Below are 15932 nucleotides of genomic sequence, written 5' to 3'. Positions count from 1 at the left end.
GAAACTCTGTCCTCCTTACCGGCCATGTCTAAAGAGGTATTTGACACTCTGAGCCTCAAAATTAAATCTGGCTCTCCCTTAGACCCGCTGAAGCCGGAGGAGTTTTTTACTCTTCTCCCGCCCCTCTGTCGTGAGCCCATTTTGGATCTGATCAATCTCTCCCTCAGTGAGGGCGTGGTTCCTTCTTCCTGGAAGCAAGCTGTGGTCAGCCCTATTCTGAAGAAACCCAATCTAGACCCCTTGCTCCCGGAGAACTACCGGCCCATCTCCCTCCTGCCTTGGACCGCCAAGGTCACTGAGGCACACGTAAATTCCATCCTCTCTGCCCATCTCTCTCGTAATAATATTCTTGACGAGAGTCAAAATGGGTTTCGCTCACAACACAGCACTGAAACTGCGTTGCTCTTTATGACCGAGCATTTGCGGTCAGTGCTGGACGCGGGGCAGACTGCGGCGCTCCTATTGTTAGACCTGAGCGCCGCATTCGACACGGTGTCTCATGACATTTTGATGCGGCGCCTGGAGGAAGTAGGTATTGTGGGGAAGGCTCTTCAGTGGTTCCACTCTTTCCTCTCGGACCGGTTTTTCAAAGTAGCCATTCCACCTGGCCAGTCCTCTTTCCACTCTCTGGGTCTGGGAGTCCCTCAGGGCTCTTCCTTAAGCCCCACATTATTCAACCTGTATGTGAAACCGCTGGCTGCTGTCGTCGGGCAATGTGGCCTTACCATGACATCGTACGCCGACGACACGCAGCTGGCGGTGACAGTGGGGACCCTGAGGTGAATGCGCCCAGATTCCGTGCAGGACTTATAGCTGTGGCCAACTGGATGCGTAGCAACTGCCTACAGCTTAATGCCAAGAAAACCGAGGTCCTGATTTTAGGGAAGCAGGCGGAACTTTGGGGAGACCAGTGGTGGCCTCCCGAATTGGGGGTGTCCCCCATTCCAGCGGCCGAAGTTAAAAATCTGGGGGTCTGGCTGGACTCTAACCTCTCTTTCACCAGTCATACAAAGAAGACGGCAGCTACCTGTTTTGGTATTCTGCGAGGACTGAGACCTATCCTCAAGTTCTTCGACCCTCCCACGCGGCAACTGGTGGTTCAGGCCTCTATTCTTTCTCGGCTGGACTACGGGAGTGCTCTGCTACTTGGAGTTAATCAGGCTGAGGCTACCAGGCTTCAGAGGGTGCAGAATGCTGCTGCACGGGCCATTGTGGGCCTTCCGAGACGATGTTCTGTCTCCACTGTTCTGACCTCCCTTCACTGGCTTCCGGTCAGACAGAGAGTCAAATTTAAGGCTCTCTGTCTGACATTTAAAATCCTGAAGCTTTCCTCCCCTCCTGCCCTCGCGAGCCTTATCTCTCCGTATGTCCCCACGCGGTCCCTCAGGTCTGAATCTCACCATCTGGCGATTAAGCCTAGGTTCAGACTGAGTAGGATGGGAGGACGATCTTTTCGTGTTCTGGCGGCTGATCTATGGAATTCCCTTCCTGTACACATTCGTGCCCTGAATAGCCTAACTCTTTTCAGGCGCGCTATTAAAACCCACCTGTTCGCTTCTGTTAATTGATACTTTTCCCTTTTCAGCTCTGACCTGTTATGTTATTGTACCTGATCAGGCGCCAGGACGCCCCTTCGCTGGGGCAGCTGTGCGCCGAATAAAAGTTATTAACATAACATAACATAACATTTCGTGTTGCAGTAGCGAAGATAAAAAGGGTTCAGACGTTTACGGTGGCCTGTCATCTGTTTTAGATCTAACCTAGGTAGTGCAAGCATGGTCTCTTCGAGTCATGCTGTATTCACTCTGTGGGCTTAGATCCCACCCATAGGCTTGCTATTTGCCGACGTCATTGTGACTCTTCTATTCGGTCTTTCTGTTGGTTTATGGAATGCATTTGTCATGCCGCTGGCAGGGTTTATCCCTTCCGGAGAGCAGCGACCAAGTACAATCTCAATCCACCAGTTCTAATTATTCCAGGTGTTTCCCAGATTACTTTTCCTTTGTTTGCAAAGCAATTGTTGCAATCTCATTTCCCCGAGCCGTCCCCCACCAAGTCCCGCCTGTCAATACTTGTTTTACGACTCTTGTTTGCTGCACATATTGGCAGTGCCACCAAACACAACAAGGCCATGAACCTTGACTGAAATGGGGTGCAAACACCGCTTTAGAAAACCACCCTTAAAGAGACAGCACGCCACTAACACTCCACTCGCACCGCTTATCTCTGCACAAACCAGTGTGTTTACTATTCTGAAAGAAATGCCACAATCTGTTCCACAAGCACACGCAGCAATATTTTACTGCTGTCAGAGACTCCACTGAGCCCCTTGTATTTCCAGGTTGTTGCACATATCAGATGTGGAAGGAGCTCTACAAAGGCCTATAGATGCCCGAGTCTCCTGTCACCACACCGACTGCAATAAAGACTTGATTTAAAGGGAAACACACAGGCAGGGTCAGAGGTGGCCCACCAAGTCAAAATATGGAAGCTGCATCTTTTGTGGTGAGTGCATCGAACACGCACTAAACACGGAAACGGCCAAGATCTGCTGCTACATTTTATTTCACCAGGTAGCTTGAAATGCGCTGGCAGTGCATTTAATCTGTGGGTTTTAGAGTGACCACAAGAGACATGCCTACAGTCGTTGGACCTGGTGAGCTTACTTACTTTACTTTTATTTCACCTTGTGAAGACAGATCGGCGTTTAGTAAATGGGTCTCGGTTCACCACTAATGGTCCTGAAGATTTAGCTCTGGGAGTCTGCGTTCTTGAAAAGATTCTGCTTATCAAGTTATTTTGCTCTATGCGAGTCCTGTGCTTAAACACATTTAATCAAAGAACACTCCAGTTCTGTATATCTTTGCTCACAGTCCAGTGAGAGATGAATAGAGCATGCAGGGATTTAGCTGCAGGTCTTTATGCCAACTGACCACATTACCATTGCTATGGACCTTAACACTTCTGGTCGTCTCTGCTCCCAAGTCCCAGTATATGCATTGCACCCTGGCACTTATGCCTCTAACTGTCACCAAGTCTCTGACTCGCTGCCACAGCAACTATGTCTACCGTCTCGAGGGTCCATGTTTTCCTGCACTAGTGTCTGTTTCTTTATTACAGTGCTTGCATTCATGTCTCTTAGTTTTCTTGTGCCATTATTTGTGTTTCCCATTTAGTTTGTTCACATTTCACATGCAAGTGTAGATGCCTTCCCACCCTGCTGCTTTGGTGTCTGTGTTCTTGCCACAACATTTGTGTTGAGGTGAACCACTGCCTGCGTCTTTCTATCTTGATGTCTCTGTATTCCTGTACCATTCTCTGTCACTACACTGATGCCTGTGTCTCCCTGCCCCAGTTTCAATGTCCTGGTCTCTGGTTCTCCTACTCTGTTGTCCCTGTGTCTTGTTGGCCCTGTGTCACCCAATGCCAGATCTTCCCAAATACTAAAATGTAGATGGCAACCAATTATCTTCATGTTATGTTATGTTAAAAGTAATTTGTAGAGCGCACGTTTACCAGGCGGTTTGTTGGCGCTGAGGGAGGACGGCAGGTATGTAACAGTGAATGACTTTAGTTATATGCCTGAGTGAATAGCCAGGTCTTGAGTAGCTTTCTAAACTCAATGTAAGAGCCAGCAGTGCGCAAATTGAAAGGGAGGGTATTCCAGAACTGGGGGGCCAGAATCGTATATCTGAGACCTCCCATGTTTCTTTCGTTTGAAACTGTGGTAAACCAGCTGATTTTTATTTGATTAACGTAGATCACGAGCTGGAATATAACTGTATTTTAGAAGCATTTTAAGGCAGGGCCGTGCCCAGAGAGGGTTTTATTTATAGATGGTACTGTCCAGTTTGAACAGGCAGCGTTGGGGTAGAGGAAGCCAATGAAGGCTTTTCAATAATGGGCTCGTACATTGGTGCTTGGGTTGACCAAAAATAAGCCTAGCTGCTTGATTCTTGACCAATTGCAGCCTATGTAACTAGTAGGCTGGAATACCAGTGTACAGGGAATTCGCATAATCAATGAGGAGATAACTAAAGCAAGCACCACTTGGGTCAAAGCGCAGTGGACAAAAACCTGCGGAATTCTTCGGAGATGGAAAAACATGCAGAGACCACCGAACAGATCTGGGCCTTCATAGTTAGATCATTACTGATGACAATTCCCAGACTTTTTACCAGGCTGACTGGGAGAGGGGGACTCCCTAATGGTGGATGCCAAAAGTTGGAATTCCAAGGGTTGGCCAAACCACCCATCAAAATCAGCTCTGTTTTGTCTGGGTTTAACTTAAGCTGATTGATGTTCATCCAATCACTAATGAAACTCATAGTAGATTGGAAGCTGGGCACAGATGATACAGAGGTGTCGATGGTAAAAATCAGCTGAAGATCGTCAGCGTAATTGAAGACCACAACCTCTTTTACGCTAAGCCAGAACTAAGGGGAGGACATACAGATTGAAAAGTAAGGGTAAGAGAGAGGAGCCCTGCGGGACCCCACAAGTCAATTCTGTCTGCTCTGAAAGTAGCAAGACGCACCAATTGAGAGTGGTTTCTAAGAAATGAAGTGATCCATTTCAGAGACATACCCTGAATTCCAGCACAGTCGACACTGTCGATCAAAAGAAGATGATCGACCGTGTCGAAGGCAGCCGATAGGTCAAGAAGTACCAGGGCCTGGGTAGAGCCCTGATCGGCTTCTCTTCTCACTTCATTCATAACTGCCAAATTCACTGATTCAGTAGAGTGTTCTGGTCTAAAACCAGCCTGATGAGAATCCAGGTAATAGGATTGCTCTACAAAGGAGCTAAGGCGGTGGCAACATGAGTTTCCAGAACCTTACTGGGGTAAGGAAGCAGAGAAATAGGACGATAGCTGCTGGGTGATAAATCCAAACTGTTTTTTTTAGAATGAGGACAACCTCCGCCATCTTAAATAAATTGGGAACAATCCCTTCAGCAAGGGAATTATTAAGAAATAGAGGAGGGTCCGAGCAGCTTAAAAAAATCCCTGCAAAATGTGGGGGGGACAGATATGCGTAGGCGAGCCTGATCCCACTTTTTTAAGTAGGGCAGGAAAGGCATCTCTGGTGATAAAAGGAATTTGGTCTTAACATGCCGAATTAGTACAAGAGTGAAGAAAGGCCAGAGAGGTGAAGAATTGCGGGATGCTAGCTTTGATGGTAACTATTTTCTCAATAAAAAAAAGTGTTGAGAGAGTCACAAGAGATTGCGATGGAACAGGTTTGGCAATGACTCGATCTAGCTTTCTCCATAGTTCGCCACTATGGAGAAAATGTCTTTAGTGTTATTAGTAGAGGCTAATATTTTAGCAGATAAATATTCTGCCTTTGTTTGAAGAATAGTTGTTTTCTAGTCTTTTAATAAGGACATAAAAGTGATCTTTAAATTAGGATTATAGTCCCGTCGCCATATGCGTTCATCTTTCCTTAGGGCTAGTTTCTAAGCCTTCAGATCTGCAGAGAACCAGCGTTTGGGATCGTGAGGCCTCTTTGTTCTGACTTACCCCAATGGTATTATTTTAACTCCAACCAAAGTCAACCATTTATTAATATTTTCCGCTTGAGTATGAGGGGACTCCTCTGAGGCAACAGGGGCCGAGACTGTAATTAAAGAACATAATTCATTAATGTCAGCTCGGTTCCAATTCCTGGCCATAAAGTTACCAGAGGGGTGTTGTTTGGACGAACATCAGGAATAACAAAGGTAACCAAGCAATGGTCGGACCATGTACAAGGAAGAATCTGTAGATGGGACATTTCCAGGTTTGCCGTCCAGACCTGGTCTAAGATATGCCCTTTATGATGGGTGGCTACCTTAATATACTGAGAACAGTAAATTCCTACTAAGAGTTCAGTGAATTCAACGGAACAGGGACTTTCTCGTAGATCATCCTGCCAAAAATTAAAATCGCCAATGATCAAAATTCGGGAGCCATTAAGTACCACTTTAGCTATCATATCACGCAATAGTTTAGGAAATGTAGGCATATGATATGGGGGTTTGTAAAATAAAGCACAAATAAATGAAGAGTGGTGGGATTCAAACTTTAATAGCAGGCTATTCATGGGCTTGTACTGACCAGATATTCCAATGTGCTGATTTTGGGTCAGATTTGCTCTACATGGCTTTGTAATGCTGTGCCCACCAGCCATGCTAATTGTTTCTGACCTTCCATGTATTTATCCTCGTACACGTCATGTAGTGTAGTTCCTATATTCCCAATAGGCTCTGCGCATTGGAATAACATAAACAGCAGTGTAGACGTAGGACTGAGGTCATCTAGGTCTCTACTGACTATGTTAGACTATGTTAGCTAGCTCAGAGGTCACTAGAAACTTTCTCGAATGTTCAGGAAAGGGTTAACCGTCCTGATTTAGACAAGAAGGGATTAGTTTCTGACAACCGCATAAACATGACAACTTTGCTCCCCCAGAATAAAGAGTGTATCTCTAGAGTTGTGTGAAAACAATAGACCGCTATTTCACTCAGTCAATCGTGCATGCTTAGTTCCACCAGAGTGCAGAGAAATAGAGAGACGGGCTTTTTCAATAAAATGGTGTCATTTTTTTGAGCAGTCTTCTTTCTCATGCAAGAGAAATTAATTGCCACAATTGCAATACTTATTATAAAGTAAAGTGCGTACAGTAAAAGTAGTATTATGAAATAATACTGTAAAAGCATTGATATGGTTTCTTAGCCATATGATACTTTAAACTGGATAAAATATATACATACATGAAAACATTGACTAACAAACTCAACTGGTGCTTCTAAATATGCCTACCCCGGTGTACCTGACCTAAGCCTAATACGTGGGAAGGAGTAAGTAAGTTTGCAGTTTTAAGTTAAGTTTTTGCCAAGTATCAGAATCAAGAATTCTCTCTAAGGTTTTAATCAGCTCCGTACCTTGGTTATAAAATGAAGGAGGTCTTGTATCTCGCTTCTCAGGACTCTATCTCCCAGCAACCCGCGTGGGTGACTTGGCAACACCGGAGCTGGATTTTCTCGGCTGGAGAAAAAGACAGCGTCTCTCTCAGTGCGTCAAGGGGAGGGGCGGTTTCCTTCGGCTCTCATAACAGCTGGGCTCCCGGGCAAGTAGAACGTCGCTCTGCTCCCAACCACCGTGTGTTTGCTTAAGGCAAAGTTGGTATATTTATACCTGAAAGGTGCCGGGTTTGACGTAAGGTTGGACATAAGATGTCACTACGGCAACACCCTCTACGCCGGTACCACCGCCAAGCTCCAGAAGAGACTCCAACGAATCCAGAACGCCTCAGCCAGACTCATCCTCGACGTCCCACGCCACAGCCACTTTTCCGGACACCTGAGAGACCTGCACTGGCTCCCGGTCAACAAGAGAATCACCTTCCGTCTCCTCACCCACGCACACAAAGCCCTTCACGATCAAGGCCCGAGCTACCTCAACAACTGCATCAACTTCTACGCTCTCAAACGACACCTCCGATCAGCCAGCCACGCCCTCGCCGCCGTCCCCCCGCATCCGAAGAGCGACGACAGGAGGAAGGTCCTTCTCCCACCTCGCCGCCAAGACCTGGAACTCCCTCCCGACCGACCTGCGACTGACCCAGGACCACCTCGCCTTCAGGAAGAAGCTCAAGACCTGGCTGTTCGAGCAGTAGCAGCACCCCCCCCCCCCCCCCCCCCTAGCGCCTTGAGACCCTCTGGGTAAGTAGAGCGCTCTATAAATGTCTATGATTGATTGATTGATTGGTCACTAAGAACTAACCGTTCCTTCTGGACTCAAGGAGTTCTTGTGCAAATCAAAACAAAAGCAGGGGGTTTTCCCGGGTTGCTGGAGGCTTGGTTTGTTTAAAGAACGCGTTGTGCTTTTTAGGAGTCTATGGGAGTAACCTTGCCGTGTTTTGCACTGCATGGGCTATTACTAAATATGGATATGATTCTTATGCCTTTATAAGGATATTATTTGTTATAACCACATAAGGGCATGAATCGGGAATATCGAATTAGGGTCCTAGATAGAAATACAACACCCACTCCACGTATTAATGTCCATCATTACTAAAAAATAAGCTATATAAACATATAACGATGCATGTGTTTTCCAACCCACCCCAAAATGCATAAATTGCATTTGAAATGGTGTATGGTTTATACACGATAATGAGTATTGGATACTGTACGCGTTTCAAGCAGGGTTATCATGCCTATATATATCAGCTGAATTAATTGCGAAAATTACACATGAAATGGCTCTGTATACAGAAAAGAAGGTCGAGACCATTTCATCACATATTTATACGATATTGTACATGTGCTAGAGGCTGAAGTAAATATTGTCTCGAACGTCTCTAAAAATAGAAGCTCTGTTCTCTAAGAATAGTTCTACTTTAAGCAGAGTACCATGTGCCAAAAAAAGTAAATATTTTGAAAGTGGAAGAATGATTTCGCTTTCTGGGGAAAAAATAGTTCCAAATGTTTTCAGAAAGCGTTGTTTATCAAAAACTGAAGGCCGAATTCAGATATCAGGGAACGCTGTGTGCTCATTGTTTTTAAAGATTATTCTCGTTGTTAGGAGAGAACATCATATCGGACAGACTCGCAAAAAATTGGTCTACAACATCGGGTGAAAGTTCGACCAAGTGTGAAAATACTGTAACTGTTCAGTTCTGTGCGTGATTGCTATCATCGATGTTTGGATCAGCAATGCTCACGGAAGGTTGTACCTGTTTGGTGCTGTTTTCTTCCTGTACTTCACCGCCACCTACTCGTAATGGTGAAGCCTCAACGATTGCCGTCATCAGAATAGGTAGCCGCTGGGGACAACACGTTGCATGAGTCGTTACTGGACCAAGCAAAGCGTCGATATCCATTGGTACTGCTGATGGTAGTGTAAGACAGACGTCCCACACGCATTCTTCTCCGCATAGCAGACATCGAAGCACAGGTAAGATGCAATCCTGTCAGATTGGTCTGAATGAAAGAAACCAGGTTGTACTCAGATCTCTTAGCCGGGCCAATCCGAGGACCTTAGTGATACGGTCTCGGTATCATATTGCTAGGATCGTTTCTTCCATCGTTGCTGGAGTCTTGCTGTGGATTGGCTTGCCATATCGGAGCAGAAGGAACAAAAATAAAAGTCCTGCCTCGAGTCCCAAAATTAAAGGTAGGACGCCAAAGACCGAATGGACAAAATTCGGGAAGATGCCCAGAACTGTTTCAAAGGGTGCTAACAGTCCCGAAAAAACTGTCTTAAAAACATGTGCGATGCCACTGGTATCAGACATGTTTAAGAATTGACTTAACATTTCTACTAAATGCACGGGGCAATTTGTCGATAAAAGGGTATGTATCTCTGCTACTGTCCTTGCAACTTGCAGATCATACATTTCTTTGGACGACGTTAGCGGCACAGTAGTCTGTAAAAGAGTAGACTTCATTCTGCTTAAAGTATCAATTCGAATTGAAGAGATATTCACATAAGGCCACATTGCCTCCACGTCTGGATTGCTGTTTGGATACAATACTTGCATACAGCAAACAACCCTGGAAGTAACAGTTACGAGATAGCATTCTCCGGGCACCATTCCACAACAGCTGTGGTCATTTATTAAAACGTAGCTCCCGTTGGAAAGCTGTCTGAAGAATGGTTCTATCTGTGTTGCAGGAGTGCTTGCAGGTGACATGAAAGGTTATTTGAAGACCTTTCGCAAGCTCCATGCAAGTTAATACCTTGACACAGAAGTGTACCGCTTAGTTATTTTTTACAATTATTGCCACTAAGAAATACCTCCTTTTTCCCTTCACTATAACATTTGTGGGTGTAAGGTAAATCCCAGGTTGATTTGATGTATCCTTTACCCAACCTTTCATACTGGCCTGCTGGTATATATTCTTGGCAATATTTAAACTGGAAAGTTATCGGAATTGTAATTGTTCCGTGTATTATCCATTCAATGACAGGTCTCTCTGATAATTGTCAATGGTAATCTCTCAAGTTTTTCAATGCTCAGAATCGTATAGCCTGCTCCTTTTTGTGCCAAACTGATTTGTTTATCAGTAAGGTTAAAGATAGAAAATAATGACGTTTCGTTGATTAAACGCCATGAACGTAGGTTTTGCAACGTTCAGCCAAGCTGTACAATAGAACGCAATTGGGACTGACCATGTTGTAACATTAGCAAGTCTTGCTCTATTATATCAAAGGCAGATGATACAATGCTGTCCAGTGAATATATTCTGGAGGACAGAGTCGTTAACCCATTGTCCACTACAGAAAGTGATTTTTCCAAATGTATACGATCAATTTCTCGTATTTTTTCCGCTGTTTCAATTTGCATTACTTTCCAAGCTTTGTTGTATGTAGCGTATATACCGGCCGCTATGAAACGTTTTTGACGCTGTTTGCGAAGTCCCATTATGAAATCTCGCAGGTCAGCACCTTCTTTAAGTAAAGTCAAGTGTTGCTTAATTTCAGCCAGTGTGGATTTATGTAGCCACTCAAGGCATATTTTTCCTACACTGTATGTTGTAACTATCCCTGGATGTTGTCCTTGGGAGTGTCTTGGGTCTGGCCTGGTCAGTTTGAACCCCTGTGTTTTGTTCAGGAATCTATCTTGACAGTAATTTGTGTCTGTGGGCCTGATCAACCATTTTTTCCAATCAAGATCTGTTCTATTTTGGTGAAAAATATGGGATACGTCTATTTCCACATCCGTAGTGCTATTACTATCAGGTATGGGCTTCGGAATAGACGGTTTGTTTAAGTCTTTTATCTTAGCTAAACCAAGACAAGTAGTTTGTTGAATGGTATCATTCAGGAATATTATTTGTTCTGGGATCATGCAGGCTCTAAATAAGGATTCTAGACCTTCTACCTGCCAGTCTTTTGTACCCCAGAAAGTTTTTGTTTCAATGTTATTTTTCCAGGACTCAAAACCAAATGTAGACATTTTGTCATAAAATGATTCAGAATAAATCAATTTAGTATTTGTCAACATTGCTTTCATTCCTGTTTTGTTTAACATTTTAAAATAAAACGTTTCTGGATCACTATTTTTAAACCCTGAGAAGTATGGAAATTTCTCATAGAATGTCTTCGAGCTGCCTTTTGGTGGAGTTGGACAATGTTCCCATTGAGTATAATTAAAAACATTTCTAGGTTGTGCAGATTTATGCAAATAGTGATGACCATAGTGATTGTAACAGTATAATTCTATGTCAGGACCGGAGGCTTCTGATTATGCTTTTCTCTCTTCGCTGTTTATTTCACAAAACCAAATCGCAGCCAGAAAAGCAACTTATTTTCTTTGCAAAAAATATATGTCAAGCACCCAACACGGGTTAAACATATCAAACATGAGAAAAAACACATGGAATAAACCACAACTCCCATCAGTCCAAGAACCATAGTCCTTTCATAGTGTCCATGACGTTAAGGTAGGGCGTCCATCTTATGCTCCCTTCCTCTTTCTTCGCTGCTTCGCAGCCAGTTAAGAGCCTTTTTCCCTTTCTCCGCTCATAATTCTGTAGTGGGATTGTTTAAGGTGGCACTGTGTGGTTATTTCTTGCGTTAAACGGGGACTCTTCATTGCGGGTTTTCACATGTGTGTTTCCTCCCACAGAGCCCCGTAAATGTTTTACTTTTGTCGCAGGGACGTTTTCGCCCCTGACGTGACTGTCCCCGTGGTTGCGGCTCGCATGCATTGCCGCTAGAGGGCGCCGTCGCGTCTCGTTCTCCTCGGCGCGATTTCCCCCTGACGGGAGTCGCGCTGAGGAGAGCGACAGCGTCTGAGCCTTTGATTGCCGCCTCACGGTGACGCCCGACCCCGGGTTGTATTGCCCCGTTACACGTTGACGCCCCGTGTTGGGTCTGTACCAGCGGGTTACCGCTACTGACGCCTACGGGCTGTACCCTCAGCACTTGCCGTTGGACGGCGGATTCCTGCAATTTTTCTTCAAGCGTGCTTGGGAGGCGGCAGAAGGCCCGGTCTTTTTCTAAGAGGGCCTGCGCGCTATCAGAGGGGTGCTGCCTCTTACTTTCTGAGCTCCCAGATTCGAAAAACTTTGCTAGCCTTGGGTTGGCCCATACCTGCTGGTACCTGGAACCAGTTCCGAAATCCTCCCCTAACCTCGACCTTAACAATGGCAGAGGGCTTCTACGTGGAGGAGGAGACCCACCAGTACCTGGGGACGATGAATTTTACGAGCCTGTTGCCCAATCCATTTATAGGTGTGCTCAGGAAATTGTAGGCCCGATGGAGGATAGACTCTCGGCCCGTATAGTTGAGGAGTGTGCAAAGTTGGCCCCGATTACCCTTGCGGCCCACGGGGCTTCCCCCTCCTCTGCTGAGGGTAGACCCCCCGCACCTAAAAGAGCGTGTAAGGACGGTGGTTCGGGGGCCTCACAGGGCGTGGATAAGGACGCCTCAGAGACGCGTTCCTTGCTAAGGCGACCGCACCTGAACCCTCTGGGTCGCTCCCAACCCCAGGTCCCTCAGCGTCAACAGCGACAGGCCCTTCCTCACCGGGAGGGCTCTCCCCAGTGGACACGGACGATGATGGCGATTCGGTGCGCTCGTGGCATCCGTCCGGATCAGCGACTGAGTTACCCCACAACGCTTCAGGGATGCTTGATCCGGACGATATAATTCATCCGAGGTCGGCGGCCTGGGCGCCGGGCGACAAAGTCGCGAAGTTCGTGGCGGGTAGTCTACGTAAGCCGCTGGAGAAAGAGGCACGGGCTTACCTAAGGGGAGAGTGTCCGCGGCCTACGCTGGAGGGCAAAGTGGCCTTGACGCCAGAGTTGGATAGAAAAATGCCCACCTTTATGGCCAAATTCGGCAAGGACCCCCGTAAGGGTATTGATCGCTCGTGGAGTTCATGCCAGGATAAATTGCTAGACACAATAGGCCCCTTAACCAAAATTCTCGATATGGCAGAGGAAGCCAAGGTCTCAGGTTCCGCCATTTCCCCAGAGATCCTATCCAATTGGGCGCAGAGAGCTGTGATCTTTTTGGGAAATGCTAATTGCGCCCTTTCAACTGAGCGTAGACACTCCTTGCTGATCAAGTTGGATCTCAAATTAGGGGATTTGGCCTCCTCGGAGGCAGGAGCGGTGGCACATGGCGGTCTCTTTGGAGACCCTTTCATAAAAGAATTAGGGAAGTTCGTCTCCACCTTCTCGTCCCTGGATAAGGCCCAATCCACCATTAAGAGGGTGTTTAGCCAGCGTTTCTCCAGGGGGGAAAAGTGTGGTAGGGGCCTCACGACCGGACGTGGCGGCCAGAACCAGCAGAACAAAGGACAAGGCTCCGGCAGAGGCCAATACAATTCCTCCACCAATTACAACAATTTTTACCCTTCCAGAGGGCAATGTTTCAGAGGAGGCCGCGGCAACTACAGGAATGATGCAGGAAGCGGCAATTCCCACGGTGAGTGTAATCCCGGCGGACAATGTCCGGATAGGGGGGAGGCTGGCTTGTTTTCCAGACGCTTGGTCAGCGCTCACAAACGATGCATGGGTTCTTCAAACCGTGCGCGGTTTCCATATAGACTTTTACTACCGGCCATGCCAATTAAAGGATCCGCGTCCCATTCTTTTTTCCCGAGAGGATCCCCGGTTTATCGACGAGGAGGTCTCGTCGCTGTGCCGAAAAGGGGCCAGCTGTCGATCGACAAGGCATCCTGCAGGTTTCCTCAGCAATATTTTCCTAGTGGAAAAGACGGACGGGGGAAAGAGACCGGTGATAAATCTCCGGGAGTTCAACGGTTGGTTGGTCTACAACCACTTCAAGATGGAAGGCATCCATCTTTTGAGGGACATACTCCTGACCAACGACTGGATGGTCCGTCTGGACCTCAAAGATGCTTACTTGGTGGTTCCAATCCACCCGCCGCACAGGCGATTCCTTCAATTCCTCTGGCGGGAGCAGGTCTACGAGTTCACAGTACTTCCTTTCGGGCTCTCCTCTGCCCCGTGGTGTTTCACCAAGCTGTTGCGCCCAGTGGTGGAGGTCCTTCGGAGTCAGGGCATTCGGATGATTGTCTACCTGGACGACATCCTCCTAATGGCGCAATGCCCCAACAAATTGACCCTTCAGCTCAACCAGACGATAACCTTGCTGCAAGACCTGGGGTTCATTTTCAATCAAGACAAGTCTGTTTTGACTCCTTCCCAGCAGATGGTGTTTTTGGGGTTCCAAGTAGACTCAGTACGGGCCACTTTGAGTCTCCCGACGCGGAAGATGGCCAAGATAAAGCACGAGCTCCAACAGACAATCGGCAAATCACACACTTCCCTACGTCAGATCGCCAGGATAGTGGGCCTTCTCTCGTCCTCCATCCAAGCGATCTTCCCGGGTCCGTTGCATTATCGGGCCCTTCAACGCCTAAAAGCGTATCACCTCAGGCGAGGCCTGTCCTACAACCAGTTGGTTCCACTTTCCGACGAGGTGAAGGAGGAGATGTCCTGGTGGCTCACCCATATGGAGGCCTGGAACGGTCGAGTTATTTTCGAATCGGTGCCGGACTTAGTCATAGAATCAGACGCCAGCAGATCGGGCTGGGGCGCCTGTTGCGGCGATTTCTCCACAGGCGGAGGCTGGTCTTCCGAGGAGCAGCAACTTCATATCAATTGCCTGGAGCTCCTCGCGGGCTCCTTTGCGGTTCGTTGTTGGACCAAAGACACAACTACGTTGTGCGTCCTTCTGAGAATGGACAACATTTCGGCGGTCCGCTATGTCAACCATCTGGGCGGCTCTCGGTCCAAAACCTTGGCGAACCTGGCGAAGGATTTCTGGTATTACTGTCTCGCCCACCAAGTATCGGTGACGGCGGAATATTTGCCAGGTCGAGCCAATCAAGTGGCGGATTGGCACTCGAGATACCTCAGAGACTCGAGCCTGTGGAAGCTGGACACTCGGGTGTTCCATTGGTTGAACACCATATCGGGCCCATTCACAGTGGTCCTCTTTGCGTCTCGCCTCGACTTCCAGCTACCTAGGTTCTTCGGTTGGAGGCCGGACCCCCTGGCGGAGGCGACGGATGCGTTCCTCCAGGACTGGTGCCAGGGGCGGCCCTATGCCTTTCCTCCTTTTTCCATGGTGATGAGATCGGCGGCCCTTCTTTGCCGCCAGCAGGCGGAGGTGGTGATGGGGACGCCGTGGTGGAGGTCACAAGTGTGGTTTCCAGTTCTTCTGGAACTTTCTTGGGATTCTCCAATCCTACTCCCCCCAGCTCCCTCATCTTCTTCTCAATCCGGAAGGGATCCCACATCACCTGATAGCGCAGGGTTCTCTCCGCCTCATGGCGTGGAGACTTTCCGGAGACGCTGGTCGCTCCTGGGACTTTCGGGCCCGGCAGAATCCTTCCTGTCAAAGCCATGGGCTAATAGTACCACAAAGAGATACCGGTCAGCCTGGTCCAGGTGTGTTCGTTGGTGTGTTCGACGGGACCTGGATCCCCTGGTCGCAGGCGTCGTTCACATTTTGAACTTCCTGGCGGAACTGGCGGCGAGTGGCCTTGCATACCGGACCATCAATGCTATACGCTCAGCGATTTCGGCGGCGCACAAGCCGTTAGATGGGAACCCCGTAGGAGAACACCCTTTGGTTTGTAGGCTCTTTCGGGGAGTACGCCTTAGTCTACCCCCAGAACTGAGATACTCTGTACTTTGGGATGTTAATGTGGTTCTGAATCTCTTTCTGTCGTGGCAACAGAACAGATACCTTTCTTTGAAAGAACTTTCAGCGAAACTAGCCATGCTCCTGTGCCTGATATCTTGTCGCAGAGTATCTGACGTCCGAGCTTTGGACATCTCAGCGAGCGTGTTTTCCCCAGATGGGGTTACCTTTACGGTGGGTCGTCGTACAAAGTCTGCGACGAGATCTATATCTTATCCGGCCTTTGCGGACGTCCCCAAGCTTTGTGTT

This window comes from Lissotriton vulgaris, chromosome 11 (assembly GCF_964263255.1).
Source record: "Lissotriton vulgaris chromosome 11, aLisVul1.2, whole genome shotgun sequence".
Classification (NCBI taxonomy): Eukaryota; Metazoa; Chordata; class Amphibia; order Caudata; family Salamandridae; genus Lissotriton; species Lissotriton vulgaris.
This window is presented reverse-complemented; position numbering follows the sequence as displayed.